The following is a 7180-nucleotide window of genomic DNA, read 5'->3' as shown; positions in this document are numbered from 1 at the left end:
CAGGTATGTAGGGAGTTTCTTGCCTTTTGGGAAGTCTGATGTCTTCTGCTAGTGTTCAGTAGGTGTTCTGTAGGAGCTGTTCCACATGTGGATGTATTTTTGGTGTATTTGTGGGGAGGAAGGTGATCTCCACGTCTTACTCCTCTGCCATCTTGAAGGTCCCCTCCACCCCACAGTATTTTGCTTAATTCCTCCTTGTCAACACCTGCCAGGACCATCCTGTATTTGACACCCTACCTCCCGTCTCATTCCTCTGCAATCTGCCCTCCAGGGAGTGATTAAACAAACAAACAAAACCATAGTTGGTCATATTTTTCTTCTGCCTAAAAGCTTTCAATGGCTAATGCTTGCTTGCAAAATAAATTTCAAACATCCAGACTTGGCATGGCCGACAAGTTCATTTGTGTTCCTTACAGCCTTGTCTCAGGCCACTTTCCTACACACACCCCGAGCTGTAGTTCACCTGGCCTACTTGTAATTCCAAAAATGTGCCACGGTTCACCTTGCCTTTGTGCTCAGGTATATACTGTTTTCTCCACCTAAAACATCCATCCACTCCCTCGTCCTCCACCTCTCTGCATAACCCTTACGTGTTCTTAGGGACTTAGCTAGACTGTCATCTTCTCTTGGAAGCATATCCTGGCTGCCCTGAGCTGACTTGGAGTCTTCTCTTTTATAGTCTTCCCTTATCAGCCTGTCTCAATATTGATTTTCTCATATGGTACCCTTACCAGGCTAATTATCGCAGGCAGGATCTGGGTCCAGCACGTGTGTGATACATAGGAGGGATAAAAGGTATGTTGAATAAATGCTCCCTGCCTGGAAAATTATTCTTTCTCAGCCCAAGTCATAGGGGGTTGATAGATAACTCCTCCCAGCATTGACAGTAATGCTCTGAGGGCTCCCTGAGACTCCAGGGTTGGAGAGAAAAGACCAGTTGTTTGAGACCTGAAAGTCAGAGCCTGTCAGACAGACATTAGAGATATAAAAAGAACAGTAATGATTATAAAACTGGATTATTCGGTGTGACTACTTGTCAGGGAAACTGGTAGACATCTCTTGTTGGTGACTTCTGGCAATGTTTTCCCTTTCTTTTTTTCCTTTATTTTTTTTTGAATATTTAAGACATGTTTATTTCCATAGCTTCATTTCCCACTGTAATACATTGCCTCTCCATTTAATATATGAATTTTGTATATATACTGCCTTACTTTGGTCAACTATATAACTATACTTCAGACTGTAGACCTCAGTAGAACCTTAAAAATCTAAACACAAATTCTACCTCTAACCACCAAGACTTTGGGGATTAAAATAACTGACAGGCCATCATTTTTTATTTACATCAGTTCAGTTTATACATGTTTAACTTATTCTAATGACTGTTTCCAATGTGAAAACCAAGTTTAAAATAACTTGATCAACTTGTTTCAAACACAGCTGTTCACATACCATACTCCAGCTCCACCCATGTAAGTAAATCCTGTAACAGAGATAAAACTACTTAGCATAAATTCAGTGAAGTTGAGCCTTTCATAAACAGCATGAAAATATGAGTTGAAGAAAATTTTCCAGCATGCTACTATAAGTAGCTTTTTTTCTGCAGTATTAACACAGTAAAACAAAATATTAAATTTATTTAAAATATAGGTATGAGATTATTCCATTCTGTCCAAACCTATTAAATACCTTCCAAAAGTTTTGTAATTCAGTCCTAGAAATTCTTGGAGCTGAGAGCATTTCCTGTTCAGAAATGTTACGTCTATAAATGCTCCCAGGAAATTTCAGAAAAATATAATCTTCTAATTTAAAAGTTGATCGAAAAAAAAAAGTTGATCGATTTGCCAAATGATGCAGCCAGGTTTGCTTCTCTAAAAGCTTCTGGTAAGGTCGGATGTGCATGACAGACTCTAGCTATATCTTCACAGGATGCTCCATATTCCAGTGCAAGAGCAGCTTCATTTATCATTTCACCAGCACCTGGTCCTAGAATATGTGCTCCCAATACTCTGTTTGTTGATTTCTGCCCAAGTATCTTCACCATGCCATCTGTGTCAGCGTTTGTCTTAGCTCTGCTCTCAGCAGCAAATGGGAATTTCCCAAATTTGTACTCAATAACCCTCTTCTTTCTACTGCTCTTCTGATTTGCCAACCCAAGCAACTTCAGGGTGTGTGTAAATCACCGATGGTACAGAATTGTAGTCAATGTGCACAGCGCCACCAGCCATCCCTTCAACACAGATAATGCCTTCATCCACTGCTTTGTGAGCCAGCATTGGACCAGCAACCACATCGCCAATTGCATAGATACTTGGAATTTTAGTTTGGAATCTGGTATTTACTGGAATTCTACCTCTAGGATCCAGCTCAATTCCAAGCTCCTCTAGTCCCAAATTCTTAGTAAAGCGTCGTCGGCCAATGCAAACCAGGAGTACATCACAAGTGATAACTTCAGCTTTACCACCAGAAGCAGCTTCAATAGAAACATCAATTTTTCCATCTGACTTCTTAGTAGCACCAGTAACTTTGGTATTCAATTTAAAGAGAGAGATGGAGATCTCTGGTAGAGCTGTGGCTATAAGAATGTTCTTTGTATCAATAACTTGATTGCTTCCATCGGCTTTTGTAGCTGTGACCTGATTTTTCCCAGTTATCTTTCCATATCCATTTACATGAGCAACCTTACTCTGTTTGAACAAGTGGGCACTTCCACCTGTTAAAGCTTTTACTGCATTACTCTTCTGCTCCATCATCTTCTCTAAATTCAAGCGAACTTCAGACATTTCAATTCTTCTAGATGTAAAATCTTTTCCATGGGCCATATGGTAATAATGAGAGTTATTCAATAAAGCCTTAGAAGGAATACAACCAACTTTCAAGCATGTTCCACCGAGTGTTTCATTTTTCTCAACGCAGACTGCCATGAAGCTTAACTGGGCAGCTTTGATAGCAGCAACATATCCTCCAGGACAAGAACCTATCACTGTTAACATCAGCATCAATTGGTTGATCTGCATAAGTTCTCAGTGGCACTGTAGAAACTCCTTGCAGACCATGAGATGTTCGATTGAAATGGCCTCTCTTAGCCAAGGAACAGTACACACGGCTCCAGCTCTGCATCTTGCCACTGGACTTTCCTTTCCGCCAAAGCTTTCAAACTCCGCTAAGCGTCTCTGCCGCCTCGCCAAGGTCTCCTCCCTTTATTTTAATAAGAGTACCTTATTACTACCTATTCCACCAACCCAATCCCTGTGTTATAGGTGGGGCTGATCCCAGGCTCCCACGCCATTGGTCAGCACATGACTTGGGCCTGTCCAGTCAGAACATCCCATTCCCTTTCCCTGAGCAATGGGTTCAGAGATAGGTGCATGACCCGCGCCAGACCAATGACACTAAACACAGGACTTTCTCTGGAGCTAAATAGAGACAGGTTTTTTTTGTTGTTTGGTGGAAATATAAGGTAGATGTATAAGCCTGCAGTGACTGGTTGCCAGCTTGGGCTCCACATGGGAAAAGACTTGAGAATGAAGGAGGAGTTGAGAGGCAGAAAACCAAATTGCTGCTGCTGCTGTTTGAGTGCCCAATCCAACTTTGCATTAAGCCAGGCCTGTTTTGTTTTGTTCTTCTGGTTACGTGATAAAATCATTTCCCCTTTTTGAGTAAGGTGATTCAATCTGGGTCTCTGTCGCTTGCAACCAAAAGATGTTTATTAGTACAGAAATCAGGGTAGTCAGCAAATCTAGAGAGAAAATGTGAATACAGAGGACTCTGGCTCTGTGGTCATGGGAAAAGGATGTGTTTCCTTTCATCCAAGTCATTTTACCCAGTGACCCTCTAGGCAGGTAACGGAGGAAAGAGTACCCTGGAGGAAGTGGTGGGTCTCAAACTATGGCCCAACTAGATGGGATACATCTTTTCCCCCTTTCATTTGCACTTGTCAAAAAAAAATGTTTTTCAAAATTTATTTTGTTTTATATTTATTTTTAATTACTAAGCAAACATGAATACATTTTTCTTATAGAAACTAAAATATTTTAGAAAATGCAGAATGTCTTCTGACTTTTACTTGACCGCTCCCCTCCAGAGGCTACCCTGTATTCGGCTTATATCCTTTAAACCGTATAACTCAGTATAGACACACATAAGCACATAGAAGTTTCTTTTGCACGGTGACTATGTGGGGATGGAGGCTGTGATTGTGTAGGTTCTGCTCACAAATGCACTAAGAGTGAAGTTGCGTTAAAAAATCCCACCTACAGAAAACACCTCCCTCTAATTGTCATCGAACCCCAGGAATATCTGAAACTGCCCCCTCCTGTAAATCCCTTTTATGTATTTAAGAAGCTTTTCTAAAAGATTCTTTTTAATCTGCTATTAAAAATTTTTCTGGAAAGAAGAGAATGAGTTAAACTATATTTTTTGTCATTTTTTTCTCACTCATTTTGTAAAAATTACACATAAACACATGCTTAATGTAAAAGGTTAAAAATATAAAATAAATGGAAAGTGGAATAAAAGGAAAAAACTGTCCTTATCTCAGGATCTCACCTCACCATTCCCCTCCCCCCTCATTACATTGTGTATTTTTCTGGTCCTTCTCTGCATTTTCATTTTATACACATAGAGCAGCAATGTATTTTAGAAAACTTTCTGTGTCAGTGTTTTAAGATTAAAAGGTTAAGTTATAAAAAACAGAGAATATGCCTTTAGTTAATAAGACACAGGATGGACAAGCTTTGATGGGGGGGAGGCAGGAAATCTAGTACAATAAGCCTGTATAGGGAGGTTGGGCTGCTGGGGTGTTGAGAGTTTGTATGGGACGAAGCACTTAGTGAGGCAGTTTCAAAAGTAAACCTGACCGACTGCCCAATTTTTCCATCCTTGCTTCTCAAATCTTGGGTCTGGGAGGTTGGTTGTATTTCTGGCAATAATCGAACTTTAATTTTTTCTATTCTTTATTTTTTTAAATTTGTTTATTTTATTTATTTATTTTTGGTTGTGTTGGGTCTTCGTTGCTGCACGCAGACCTTCTCTAGTTGTGGCAAGCGGGGGCTACCGTTCCTTGCAGTGCGCGGGCTTCTCATTGTGGTGGCTTTTCTTGTTGTGGAGCATGGGCTCTAGGTGTGCGGACTTCACTAGTTGTGGCACGTGGGCTCAGTAGTTGTGGCTCACGGGCTTAGTTGCTCCGTGGCATGTGGGATCTTCCCAGACCAGGGCTTGAACCCGTGTCCCCTGCATTGGCAGGCAGATTCTTAACCACTGCACCACCAGGGAAGTCCAATTTTTCTATTCTTAATTGCTACTTAAAGCTCAATAGTTTTTAAAAAACATAATATCTATCCTTTCCTTTCTCAGGTAAATCAAGCTGATTATCTTTTTTTTCTTTTTTATGTACCAATTTCAAGTATGGCTAACTTGAGATGGATGGTCTTTGACGAATGATTCTTGTTTTGAGTTTTGTTTTTTAAATGGTAGAAATTTCCTCTTCCTCATCCTCTCCTTCCTCTTTCTTCATTCGTCTTCCTTCTCTTCCAGTATTCAACATGTATTTTTTTTTAGGGGGTAGGGGATGAATTTTCTTTATTTCCATTTCGGACTCTCATTCAATCCAGGAAACAATGTAATGCCGTGGGGAAAATCATGGGCTGGGAGCCAGACAGGCCTGGGTGTGTGTCCAGGTGCTGCCCACACTTGTTTCAGGATCTCCAGGAGGTACCTGACAAAGTTTCAGTGTTTTCTTCCATGAAACAGGAAAATGCTTCACTGGGGTAGTTCCTTTATTAAATAAAATAATATGTGCAAACCACTGATTCAATACACAAGTGCTATTTTTCCACCCTAACATTTTGACTTAGAGAATAGTCCAACAGAAATTTCACACCATCCATTCAGTTTACCAGGACAGGGGAGGAGAGAGTGATACAGCAGAAGGTCTGTCTAAAAGGAAACACTGTATTATATTTCTCTTTTATTCACTCAGAAACCTGAGTTTGCCTGACCTAGTGCAGGGAGAAAAGGAAGCACTAGAAATACGATTCCTGCTTCACAGACAAAGGATGATAGAATATACGGTAAATGATTCTGTTTGTTTACTAAAGACATAACCACAATTTCATAATAGTAACAAGCTACCTTCCTGAGCTTCAGTGAATTTCACTTTGAAATCCTTCTTTCATTTTCCTGTTTGTATACCAGGAAGTGTGTGTTGTGAATAAGCCCAAACTAGCTTAAGCTAACACACACACACACACACACACACACACACACACACACACACACACACACACACACACACACACACACTGACTTATTTTCCTAGAAAGAATGGGGGTGGGTTCAAGCACTATTAGATTTGGGGTTTCTCCCCACTGGCTCTTTCCTGAGCTGTATTGGTCTGCTTGCTGGCTTCTAAGAGAGAGTTGATCTGGACTCAGCAAACTTTAGGCTTCGATCATCCTAACTCAGCTTCCTTCTTAGGATACAGATATAAAATGCCAGGGATAGACTCCTATTGTGTCTTCCTGGATCATGTGACTGCCCTTGACCCAGTACCCAGTGACTGGATGGGGGGATAGGATGTTCTGATTGGCAGGTTGGGTCCTGTACTTCTGTGGCCAGAGTGGATAAGGTTTGGTGACCAGTAGTTCTGCCAGGAACACACAGAATGGAGAGGGGCCCTTTCCCAAAGTCACAGTTTGGTTTTCCCCAGTTCTAATTAAAGCGGTTTGTACCCAGGTGTGATAAATCAGGTACTCACTTGACCTTTAGTTAATGCTTTGATGCTTCCACAATTTATACTAGTTTGAGCAGTATGCTGGTAAGCAAGCTATGCCCGTATGATGGATACTAGAGTGGAGTAGTTTCTAGGTAGAAACTACCTAGAAAGTATATAAAACAGATAACATGTAAAACATATAAAAGGTTTTTTATTTGTGTATGAATCCTAGAAGTGTTTACAAGATCATTAGAAATTCAGCATAAATAAAAATAAACTAGCAAGATGCAAGTAAACAATCTTCCCCAGTATTTTTTTTAATTGGCTGTTATGGCATGGCCTTACTTCATTAAAAATTTCTAGACTAAAAACTGTGTTTACCAAGATAAATACAAATGATAAAGGTTTTCAAGAGCTGAAGGAGCAACAGAGAAAAACCAAAATGACTTCTCTGTTTTGACTTTG

At 40.3% G+C, this 7180-nt stretch overlaps 1 pseudogene; it reads right to left on the bottom strand.

Annotated features, from left to right (window-relative positions):
- Window positions 1-1807: 1807 nt before the first annotated feature.
- LOC101331499 (dihydrolipoyl dehydrogenase, mitochondrial pseudogene) lies at window positions 1808-2822 on the bottom strand (annotated as a pseudogene).
- Between the last annotated feature and the right edge of the window lie 4358 nt (window positions 2823-7180).

The sequence above is a fragment of the Tursiops truncatus genome, chromosome 7, assembly GCF_011762595.2.
Source record: "Tursiops truncatus isolate mTurTru1 chromosome 7, mTurTru1.mat.Y, whole genome shotgun sequence".
Lineage (NCBI taxonomy): Eukaryota > Metazoa > Chordata > Mammalia > Artiodactyla > Delphinidae > Tursiops > Tursiops truncatus.
This window is presented reverse-complemented; position numbering and strand designations above follow the sequence as displayed.